Source organism: Arvicola amphibius, chromosome 1 (assembly GCF_903992535.2).
Source record: "Arvicola amphibius chromosome 1, mArvAmp1.2, whole genome shotgun sequence".
NCBI lineage: Eukaryota > Metazoa > Chordata > Mammalia > Rodentia > Cricetidae > Arvicola > Arvicola amphibius.
In genome coordinates, this window is record NC_052047.1 from 131628557 (window position 1) to 131640566 (window position 12010).

The following is a 12010-nucleotide window of genomic DNA, read 5'->3' on the forward strand; positions in this document are numbered from 1 at the left end:
CCTGGAGACCATGGGGATGGAGGATACTCCTGGTATCTGGTGTGTAGAGGCTAGGGAGCCTGCTTAGCATGCCTTACTGCAAGGACACACCCACAACAAAGAAGTGTCTTGTCCAAGATGCCAACAGTCACTGGCCTCATGAGAAAGCGGAACTCGGCGGAGCTCAGACTTCACTCTGAGAGCAGCCAGGCTTGCAGGAGAACAAGGAATAATGTTTGTGGGAAAACAAACCCAGAGATCAATCCAAACGCTTCTCCTGACAGGCTTGACAAGTCAGCTAACAGCAAGGAGAGCCAGGGACTGAGAAACTCCAGCTGCAGAGGAATGGATCCCAACAACAGTTCGGTGTGGCTTAGAAGGTACCTGCTCTGGGGCTTTAAAAAAAAAAAACATTTCTTGACCTGGGGCAGGGAACAGTTGTTAGCCCATGGCACAGCAAGGAAGGGCATAAATAATTAAAAGCCTAACTTGAGGGGCCAGAGAAATGCTCAGCAGCTCAGGCAGTTTGCAGCCCTTCACAGGACCAGAGTTTAGGTGCCAGCACTCAAACTGGGCAGCTCACAACTGCCTCTAACTCCAGCTGCAGAGGATCTGATGATACCTTCTGGCCTCCACAGGTACCTACATTCACATTCAAATAAGCACACAAAACCATGCACACATGCAACACACACACACATACACACATGCATGCACACGTGCACACACACACAGAAAATTAAAAAAGAAAATAAAATTCTTCAAAAAGAAACCTTGATATTAGAGTTGGTATTCCCTTTTAGTGAAGTATTTGCTGAATTAGCAGGAAAAAGAAAACCTTGCAAAATGAGGAAAAGTAAACAAGAATTCCACTCTGTACTTTAGGGCTACAGAACATTTATTCTAGGAGAGGCCGTGAAGTTCATCCAAAAGTGGGGCTGAGGGAGGGTAACTGGACCTGAAGTGTCTATGGAGACTGTTATGAGTCTTTCTCTGTCCTGCCAGCTCCCAAATAATGACCTGGAGACTTCTTTCATTAATTATGAGAATTTGGCCTTTAGCTTATTGCCCCCCACATTCTCTTACAACTTAAATTAACCCATTTATGTTAATCTGCATTCTATCACATGCTGTTACCTCTCTTCCATCTCGCACTTCCTGTTTCCTCTCTGTGTCTTGTTGGCTTCTCCTCTGCACCTCAATGATCTCCTCCTACTTCCTCTCTCTGCCCAGAAGTCCCGCCTATACTTCCTGCCTAGCTATTGGTTGTTCGGTTCTTTATTAAACTGACCACAGCAATAAATCTTCAGGCAGTGTACAAATATCCCACAACAGAAGACCGCTGAGGGATTGTCAGCTAAGCTTTGAGTTATAAGTAAGAAGGATGCTAAATAAGAATATATAGCAAGCATTTGCTGAAGCAAAATCCATCACTTTGGGCCCTGATGTCTTCATTTAAAGATCAGGAATTGTTGCACAGTTTGTTGGTATGATTCTGTGCGAGAGAGACCTTGGCAGGTGGGAGCCCATGGTGGGTGAGGAACAGACACGCCAGGCAGGCAGAGCTTTTGTGGGAAGTTTATTAAGAGAAAAGGGGGGAAGCGAGGAGGGGGACTGGTCTCTCAGGACAGGAACGTTGGAAGAAAGCAGAGAGACAGAGAGCGACAAACACAGAGAGAGATACACAGAGAAAAAGGAATAAAAGGTAGAAGCAGGCGAAGTTCCACCTTTTAAAGGGACAGGGTATTGCCTGCCTTGTGCACAGGCCTGATGCAGGGGTGACACTCTGTCAGGTCCTCAAGGGGCGGGGCTGGGGGTGCAAGGATGCTAAAGTTTGGTCTAGGCAGTGTGTTGTGAGCACCCTGCCTCTCTTTGCACTTAGAGAGCGCAACACAGCACAAAAGTCCTACTGCCTGAAAACCCCTGGTAAAGTAAGACATCGGTTAATAGTAGTACAAGTTAGAATTTATTAGATAGGATTCTTTACCCTTAAGAAATCAGAACGGCAGATCTCTTAAGCGATGGGATTCAAATGTGCCGGTAACGGAGAGCAAATGACCAGGGTCTGTCAACAAAAAGACATGGAAAGTCTGTTATCCTTGTGTGAGTACTGTGCAGGATATTAAGGAGACTGATCCCACTGCTGGGGGCTCGGATGGGATGAGGATCTAGATGGACAAGGAGTAGCCCCTCAGTAATCTCATCCTGGGGATGTTAGACCTGGACCAAATGGGATGGGATAATTGGTCCATAGCTAGAATTGCCGGTAAAGGGAGAAGGGACCTTTACCTATTTTGGAAATTGCCTTCTGCCCTCTGAGCTATGAACCCTGTGCACTCTTTAATGACACCTGAAGCTGAAAGCCAAGGCAAAGGAACAGGGGAAATGGTGATCCACTGTAAGAGAAGGCTGAGTAAGGCCTGGCGTTCATGCTGACCTAAAGCATGTTCCAGTTGGTCCAGGAATCTCAGCACAGTTACAGTCTCTTGGCACTTATGCTCGTGGCCAGACCGGGTGCTCTTTCCTTGCTAATGAGGGGCAAATTAAACCAGTGCATAGGAAGCTCCCGCAGCTGTGTGCACCTTTCTTGGGTACAAAGTCCTCTTTAGTTTACCAAACAGCTGCTTACAAAGGTTTATGCTGAATCTTTGCTCCCGAGACATATCCGCTATCCTAGGCAGAGGTTGCTTCAGGTGAGGGGCTGGCGTTAAATCATGCTGTGGAGTAGCTCCCATACCCTCTGCCCACTCAATAACGTGAGTCAGTTTGCATCTGTGGGAAGGCGTGAAAAACTGAACTTCGTGGCAAAGAGCTGAAGCCGTGTGGACATTTCTGGAGGCTGCACTCTATTATTTTTAACAAGGGAAAAGGGATAATAGCATAATCCTGCCTGGTTCTCTAGGACTCTGGGAGCTGCACGATTTCCATCCCTTTGTTCATTTCACAAAGAACAAAAAGCAGATTCAGTTCAGAGAAAGAAGACAGTCACAGTTCTGTCAAGTGTCTGGCACGGTGAGGTGAAAGGTCACCATTGCTTGAGGCTTGGATTCAAAGGCCTGAGTCGGGGCCTCAGGACCCTTGAGTCTCCTGCCCTTTGTCTTGTCACAGCATCTTCCCGTGGATAGTTCAGAGTTCATGGATGTGTGTGGTATTTATTTTAAAAATAGAGAAAGGTAGGGAGGGATGGGAACCGGCAAAGTAGATTGTTTTATTCGAATTAGGGATGCAATAAAAAAATGTATTCCCAAACATGGAGGATTCTACATCTTTACAAAGATCTGGCTGAAGGTCAGAATTAAATGAATCGTGATTTCTCTTATCAGCTGATCAAATGGTAAGGTAATCTCATTTGTACATTTTAAATCCCCACAAAACACCTCCGAACTGGAGTAATGCCAACTTTCCTATGATGCTGAGAGTTCAGAATCTTTAGTGACTGAAGAGCATACAAAGAGTACAGAGGCTGCTTTCTAAAGTCCACCTGCAAATACAACACACACACACACACACACACACACACACACACACACACACACAGTGGACCAAGATGAGAAACCCATCTCTATTGATTAGGTTAGGTCCACGTGGACTAAATCCTCAAGTTAAAGATCAGCGATGCTTAACTGGGTTGGGACTTAAAACAAGAACTTTTTTGAAAGCAAGAATAAGTCCTTTCTGTAATAAAGAGGGGGCAGAGAATAGGGGGCAGTGTTATGGTGATCCCCACCAGAGATGACCGCTCTGAGACAGTTCACAGCCACATGAAAGTGTTTGTTCTAGACTCAGGTGTTTGAGACCCAAATGTTTAGAGTAAGAATTTTTTTATGCCAAAAAAAAAACCCTCATCCTAGTGTCTCCCACTGAAGCAACAGGGGCAAGTTTTGTGCAAGCAAATGGTTTAACAAAAGCTAGGGTATCAGAAGGCTTGATGAGGAGGGGGGTCTGCACAGGCAAGGAGTTTAGCAGGAGCCAAGATAACTTAGCTGGGGCATCTTGACCTTGGCTTCCTAGAAATAGAGTTGGATAATTTTCCATAGGGCTTCCCATCAAAGATCAAATCCTAGCTAAACTTAAAGTCAGCAAGAATAGAAGATGTAGGAACCTCTGTCCTCTCTTTCCCTGTCAAAACAGTGGCAGGATGGACACGAGCAAAGTACATGTATGAAAGGCCATGATGAAGCAAGTGTTCTATGTACTCACTAAAAGTAAATTTCAAAATGAACAAAAAAAAAAGTCAGTGAAAGCACCCAGAAGTGAGATAACTGGCAGAGAACTCAGCAATAAACACCAACGCCATGGCACGGGGTGAGTTCATATTCTATTGATTAGTCTCAAATATGAATGGCAACATTGGCCGTTCTTGTGTGATTGGATATTCTATTATCTTGGCAATGATAAACAGTTTTGTAACAAAACAGTATAAATGAGCTAAGGACTGCTCTAAGCTCATTTTACTTTGATTGTGACCTGCCAGGGTAGGGGAAAAAAAATTAAAACGTATAGACTCATACATGCCTTGCAAAAGGAAGGCATGAATATCAGGAAGAAGAGGGAAGGGCTCCCCCTGCAGCCTGGAGGAGCTAAAGAGCATCGTGTGTTCCTGAGAAAGGTCCCCTCTTCTCTAATTCAAAAGCATGGCCAGAGGATGGCAGTAACCAGAGCGCTTTACAGACACCTGTGAAACTGGCAAAGAACATAATGAAGCTTAATAAAAATTATACATAGTATGACGTTAACAAAAAAAAAACCCAGTAGTTACAAAACTGGGAGGTGAGCTGGGTGTGGTGGTGCACATCATAAATCCTGAAAATCAGGAGGCAGAGGTAGAGTTCTCTGTGAGTTCGAGGCCAGCCTGGTCTATTCAGCCCAAATGTTGTAGACTAGTCTATTTAATACATTCTCTTTGTAATATATATTCTCTGTGTCCATTCTGTTCCTCTAAAGAACCCACACACAGATTAATGCAGAAGTGCGTGCAGTCATCGGTGCATGATTAAGCTAGCTCTCAGTAAAGGTAGGAGAGCTGCAAACAGTTTGGAAAACAACTCCAAGCATTTGAGAGTGAAAAGGAGGAAATCAAGAGAAATGTGGGTGTGGAGTAAACCATTTTCCCAGAGTAAAAGACAAGTTGTGAGAGGCTGTTAGATATACACAGAAATCTTAACTAAAATTGCAAAACTGGCAGAATGCCCCATGCAAATGAGCCCTGCATGTAAAACTAGAAGTCCGAGAGCATTGACTCCAGGTTGGCATAGGAAGGGATAAATGCCTATCACTGATACCTGGGTAACAAGGGCCATAGTCCCACATAACTGGCTGTCTGGGGCACAGACTGCAAGAGACACTATCTTGAATGGCTCACAGAATAATCTTTTATTCTGAGGCCAGAAAAAGAACGCCATGAAAAATTGGATTTTGAAAGAGTCAGTTGAAAGGTTGAAAGAAGGAATAGGCAGCATGGTTTGGGTCTCGGTGTTTGAAATTGATAGCCGTTTGCAATTACTAAGAGGAACACTGCAACCACCCGGCCACCTTGCAGTCTGGATTCAATAAGAAGAGTCTTACATTCCTTCTTAAAATAAAGCATGTTTTACAAAGGGGCCTACGGCAGGGGAACATGGAGGCTGGCTTTAGAAATGAGTGTTGAATGCCTCATTCACTCTGCTTGTGAGCCCTGGGATACTGGAAGCCGTGATGGTTAAGACAGCCCACCCCAGCCATCTCTTGATATGTAGGAACTGGTTTCCTGCAAGAAATGACCCTTCACGTGAGATTTGGGTAGGACTCACAGATACCGTCTTCTTCGCTGGTCACGGTGCCAGAGAGAGGCGCGGCATTTCCAGTCCTGATCTGATAAAGGAGCGGCTGTGATCGTCCCGAGCGAACATTTTGTCATTCATATTTTGACAAAGAATCTCTCCTTGCCCCAAGTCCCTGGATGTCTAGTCTGAACCAGAAAACAACTCCCTTCGTAGTCATCTCAAGGATCAGATTGACCTCAGAGCAAAGCATCCTGGACCTGCTGGCTAATTCCTCTACCCCCCACCTAGCTGCATTTAGACCTTCTCCCTGCAAAAAAAATGGAGATCCCATGCTCAGATCTCCATTGCAAGCACCTACACCACAACACACCCTTCCTTAGCTCCTCGTTCCTCTCTGTAACCCTTCTGGGTAGCATCTCTCCTTTCTCAGGTCTAGAGATGATTTGTATTTGACAGCTAGAAAAGCAAAAAGGAAATAAGAGCGAGGGAGTCAGTCTCTGCCTAACTTCAAGGCCCTGGGCTCCACTGCCTTCTCTGCTTGGAGTCTCAGAAAGAACCTTTGGTTCTACTTGGCAAGCTTTTTTAGGGTGAGGCTACTGGGATATTGAGTCAAGAGAGCATGGGACCAACACGAGCCCTGGTGTCCGTTCTCACATCTGCCGATCACAACAGGGGTCACGTGACTGAAGGTAAGTCAGAAACTCCTGTGCTTCCGCAGAAACACCTTAACGGAATCTTGGGTCGTTTATTTCAGTTCTACCAGCTACCACTTTTGTGACTGATTGGACTTCTCCAGTCACTGACACTCTAGCCCCTAGGAGTGTTTTTCATCCAGATCTTTTATCTAGATTTACGGCAATAAGTGTGGCTGTAATCTAGCTGTTCTCTATGTGGGGGTGTATAATGATGTGTGTGTTGACATGAGTGTGTGTGTGTGTGTGTGTGTGTGCGCGCGCGCGCATGCGCGCGCGCGCATGTTCTTGTGTGAGCATGTATATATTTGTGGCTAAACAGGTCTGGAATGTCCATGAAGATCTTTCTACTCAAAGTGTTCTTTCACTCCTTGCTTCAGGCTTCAGCTGTATTGATTAGCTCTCCTTTGTCTGTCCTTCTGAATGGCTGTGAACAATTTCCTGGCCCAGGCAAGGGGGTACATGAGTTCCATGTGTCTCGGGGGGCCTTCTCTGTGGTTTTCTCAGGGAGATGTCTTCTGCTGGCTAACTTCTTCTTTGTTTACTGAAGTCACAGAGATGCTCACAGGATCAGCAGGCATCTCTGTGAAATGTTTAAATCCTCAGAGACAGCATGACCACATGCATACCCATATAGACCACAGGCCAGAAGCCGTGATTGAGAGCTTGCCATTGTCCTCTCTCTAAAACCCTCTACAGGTCCTGAAGGACCTTGCAGTGGAAAGTCACTGATCTGGGCCAGCCACTCAGTTAACTGACAAGGGAATCTCAGACGAGTTTCCCTCTCCTGACTACCAAACTGATGAGGACAGAGCTGGGACTCTGAGTCTTCACTTCTCCTCACACGGGGCACCTCCTTCATGGAAACTGCTTCCCCTGCTCAGTTCATCCTCATGCACCCGCCCTACACCACAAGAGCCCCATGCTTGACAGGTGCACAGGTTTTGTGTGTGTGTGCAGGGACCTCTGATCTCATAGACTTTGGGACTGAATTATTCTGGAAGAATAGAATGAAGCAAAAAAGGAGGCCAACGCTTCAATGGTTGTGTGCATGTGTGTGTGTGTGTGTGTGTGTGTGTGTGTATGCATGTGTGTGTGTGTATTTACAAGTGGCTATGCACATGTGTACTGGTGCACATGTGTGCTGGTCCATACGGAGCCCAGAGGTCAGATGAAATTGGATGTTTTCCTCAGTTGCTCTTCACCTTGATTGTCACAGCCTCTTGTCTAACCTGGAGCTCACTGATTCAGCTTGAGTGACTGTGTAGCATGTCCCAGAAAGCTGTCTGTCTCTGGTGATTAGTGTTCCCCTTCGGTCTGGGTGTACAAGCTCAGATCCTCAAGCTCGGATGACAAGCTCTTCACCTACTGAGCCAGCTCTTTGCCCTGCCTCCCTTTTAAGGTGCTGAGGACCGTCTGTGACTCTCAAACACCTTTAAAATGCAGCTCACAGAAATGTGATAGAAATGTTTGTTGTCTTTTGACTGACAACACACATTCTTTATTTGGGGGCCAAACTTCGGTCGGTTTTTTAATGTGGATTTGTTTTTGAGAAAAATTGGTTGGCCTTCTTACCAACCTCAGAATGGCTCTGGAAGCAGAACAGGGGCAGAGATGTATAAGAATTTGAATAAAACCTTAAACTCCAAATTGCATCATTAGTAATATACCCTGCAGGCCACCATTATTGGCTGGCAAGATATTCATCAGTACCAGGAGATTATGAACTGAAGAAGAGCCGCAAAATTTGCAACCTAGTGGATTAAAGAAATCCATCAGGCTGATGGAGCACTGTGCCCAAGAGAGGCCCGGAGTCTTAAATAGTTCAGCTTATTGTATTTGGCTTGAATTTGCCCGTTTAACAAGAGAGTCTCTCTCACTCACTCTCTTATTCTCTTCTTGTCTTGCTCCTGTCCTGCTTCTGCTTCCAGAATCCAAAGAAGGGTGTCGTAGAGTCTGTGATGCAGGGGCAGTGTGGTTCTTTAAATTGTCCCTGTCTGTGCTGCAGGGGCAGTAAGATTCTTTAGATTGTCCCCTAGTCTGTGCTGAAGGGGCAGTATGGTTCTTTAGATTGTTCTTGAGCTATTGGCATGTCCTACTTCCTGCAGTTACTTTAGTGCCTATGATTAGGTCTGGTCAATGGGTGCTCAGAAGAATTGACAGGTGTCACATTTTAATACACTAAAGTGTATTTAGTTTTATTATTTTTAATTATGTGTGTGTATGTGTACCTGTGTATGTGTCTGTGTGTCTGTGTGGTGGGGGTATGTTCACATGAATGTCCTGGGAAGCCAGAAGCCTAGAATTCCCTGGAACTGGTATTACAGGCAGTTGTGAGTTGCCATGAGGGTGCTGGTAATCAAACTTGGGTCCTCTGGAAGTGCAACAAGTGTTCTTAATCATTGAGCCATCATCCCAGCCTGGGTGTCACTTCTAATGTGAAGCACTGACGAGCAGGGGTGAGACCTTGTACCCACAGATGGCGAGACCACAGGGTAAACAAAGTGTCATTTTCTTCACATTCTAGCAAGGGCACAAACCACTGATGTCAACATGGCGCTCTTGGTGTTGATTCTGGTTGCTTGGTTGGGAACTGTTTACCAAGTTGCTCCGCAGTGAGACTGCCCTGTTTTTACTCTCGTACTTAGAACTTAGACAGGAAGGCTCCACATTCAGTGGACTCACAAAGGCAGAAAGATTGGGTTCCCTGAAGGAGTAACTGGTCCTAGAGAAAAGCGAGACAGGGAGGAAGTCTTATTTGGCTTATAGTCTTGATCACAGTTCATCATCAAGGGAAGCCAGGGTGGGAACTCAAGGCAGGAACAGAAGCAGAAGGATAGAAGAAGCTTCTCACTGGCTTGCTCTTGTTGGCTCACAACAAGTTTGATGTTTATATCACCCAGGACCACCAGCCTAGAGGCAGCACATCCCACAACCATTTGGCTCCTCCCACATCCATTATTAACCAAGAAAATGCCCCACAGACTTACCTGGCCAATATGATGGAGGCATTTTCTCAATTGAGGTTCTCTGTTCTCAGAAGACTCCGGCTTATCTCACATTGACAGCAAACAAACAAAAACAAAAGACAGTTGACGAGCAAGCCACATCAATTAGTTGACTATCCCCTGAGTGTGGGATTTGTCTGCTTCTCCATCATTCAGACCCTGGTTCCTGTCAGTATGGACCAGGGTATATTTAGTTTACACTTTGAGCTACAAACTAATTCATTTTCTTGCTCAGTTTTCCTTACTTTGGCCACAGGGAGCTCTTTAGATGGCTTTGTAACCTTTGATAGATTCCACCATTGTGGGTGTCTTGCCTGCTCAAGTGCTTTCTCAAATCTTGACAGTTAGTTAGTCCAGGCATATATTCCTCTTCTATATTTATTCACTCTACCTTGGAATCAATGTTTTTCCAAGGAACTCTCATTCCTCTGACTGGAGAATGGCCTTAGAAACCAAGACCTGGAAGAGCTAGTTCCAGGACAGGCTCTAAAAAAGCTGCAGAGAGACCCTGTCTCGATAAACCAAAAAAAAAAAAAAAAAAAAAAAAAAAGAAAGAAAAAAAAAGAAACCAAGACCTGGGAGCACAGTTCTCTAATGATTAACAAGGTAAACAAGTTTATAGAGCATGGAAATACGTATGCTTATATAATCTGTATAAACTCATTTGTAAACATATTTACAATAATACTTCAGATTTATTTGCTGTTGAAATAGCCATCATGGATGCTTAATTTGACACTTTGAAATTTATTATTTTATAATTTGGTGGTGTGGGGGGTGTAAGAGATGAGGTTTCATACAGTCCAGCCTGACCTCAAACTCACTTTGTAACTGAGGATGACCTTGAATTTCTGTTCTTGCCTTTGCCTCCTGAGTGCTGGGATTACAGGTATGCACCACCTAGCTTTTGTGGTTCTGAGGATGGAATCCAGGGCTTTCTACAGGCTAGGCAAGCCCTCTACTGACCAGGCTGCATCCTAGACACATGTGTTAGTCTTGCCATCTCTGTTAAAATAGTTCCTGTAGCTGGGCATGGTGGCTCATACCTTTAATCCCAGCACTCTGGAGGCAGAGGCATGCAGATCTCTGTGAGTTGTGAGTTTGAGGACAGCCTGGTCTACAGAGTGAGTCCCAGGACAGTCAGAGATACACAGGGAGACCCTGTCTCAAAACAACAACAACAACAAAAAGTATTTTCTGTAAGCATCTTTCCTACAAGTTTTACATTTACTCACTGATTTGATTCATTGTCATTTTGGGGAACTTTTGTGTGTATTTGAAAATGAGTGCTCAGTCTTCGATGGGACATCTACATATATTCCCCTTACCCCACACCCAAACACAGTTCAGGGAACTTAGTGGAGGGGGGCAGAGATTATAAGAGTCCGAGGACAGGGAGGAATGCTGAGAAATGCTGTTTCCTCGGCGTGAGCTCTAGACACGCTCACAGCATCTGCGGTTACCTCCACAAGATTAAAGATCCAGCATAGATGGGGTTGATGATCGTACTGAGGAGCACTGGTGGCTTCTGGGAGAGGCGAGTCACTCATTTTGGAGGATGTGACCACTGGTGTGATTCCCTTGTAGACAGCCCCACATCCATGCACGGACGGACAGCACTAACTGGACTTAGCGGGTTATTTAGAGAAAAGACCTGAAATTGGAAGTAGGTCATGGTGATGGGGTTACAGTGAAGTAGGAATGAGGAAATGGGGGTGAACATGATCATATGTCATTGCCTACATATATGAAATTCTTGAGAACAATGACACATTTTTGAGAGGTGTATGTGTCCTTGCCACAGGCTCTGGCTCCGATTTCATGTGTAGCAATGCTGCTGTCCTAACAATGGTGCCGGAATCTTCTGGACTTGCACTGACGCTTCCGTTGGCTCATGCAGTAGGTTGTTAAGAGAGTTAGATCAATTTCTCTTCTGATTGTAGAGACTGAGAGTTGAAAAGACTCAGATATTAAATGTTGTCACCCTTGTACTTTATTGTAGAAAGGGCAAATCTATAAAATGTTCTCTGTTGGTATATCTCAAAACAGTTTCCACAGATGCCCAGTTCTTCGTATTTGCCTGAAATTCTTACTATTTGCTCAAAATTTAACGACAACAACAACAAAAAAAACCCACCCCAAATGTATCAAATTAATTGAGGAAGGAGACACATTTGACAAGGCTGTCTTTTCTGGTCCACCATGCAGACAATGAATCTCTTTCCTCCTAACTTTTCCTACGAACTGGTACTAGTGAATTTGGCTCAGACTGCAAAGTTCAAGTTTTACTAATTTTTGTTTATTTGTTTATTATGGCATTGTATAGATGCTGTGTTCCTTAGGAAATAAAGCTTCTTTGCGTGTAAGTAGATTCACTGTGTACTAATTGGGGTTCAGGAAAGGCTGCCTTTCAGCGGCTCAGCTACTTCATCAGTCACTTAACACCCAGCACGTGTAAACATGAATTCCTATCTACAGATGCTGTTTCTAAATTTATAGCTTCCAAACAGCCATTAATTTTGCTACCATATGGGTCACAAGAGGCGAGCTGATAAATCTTGCATCTGCA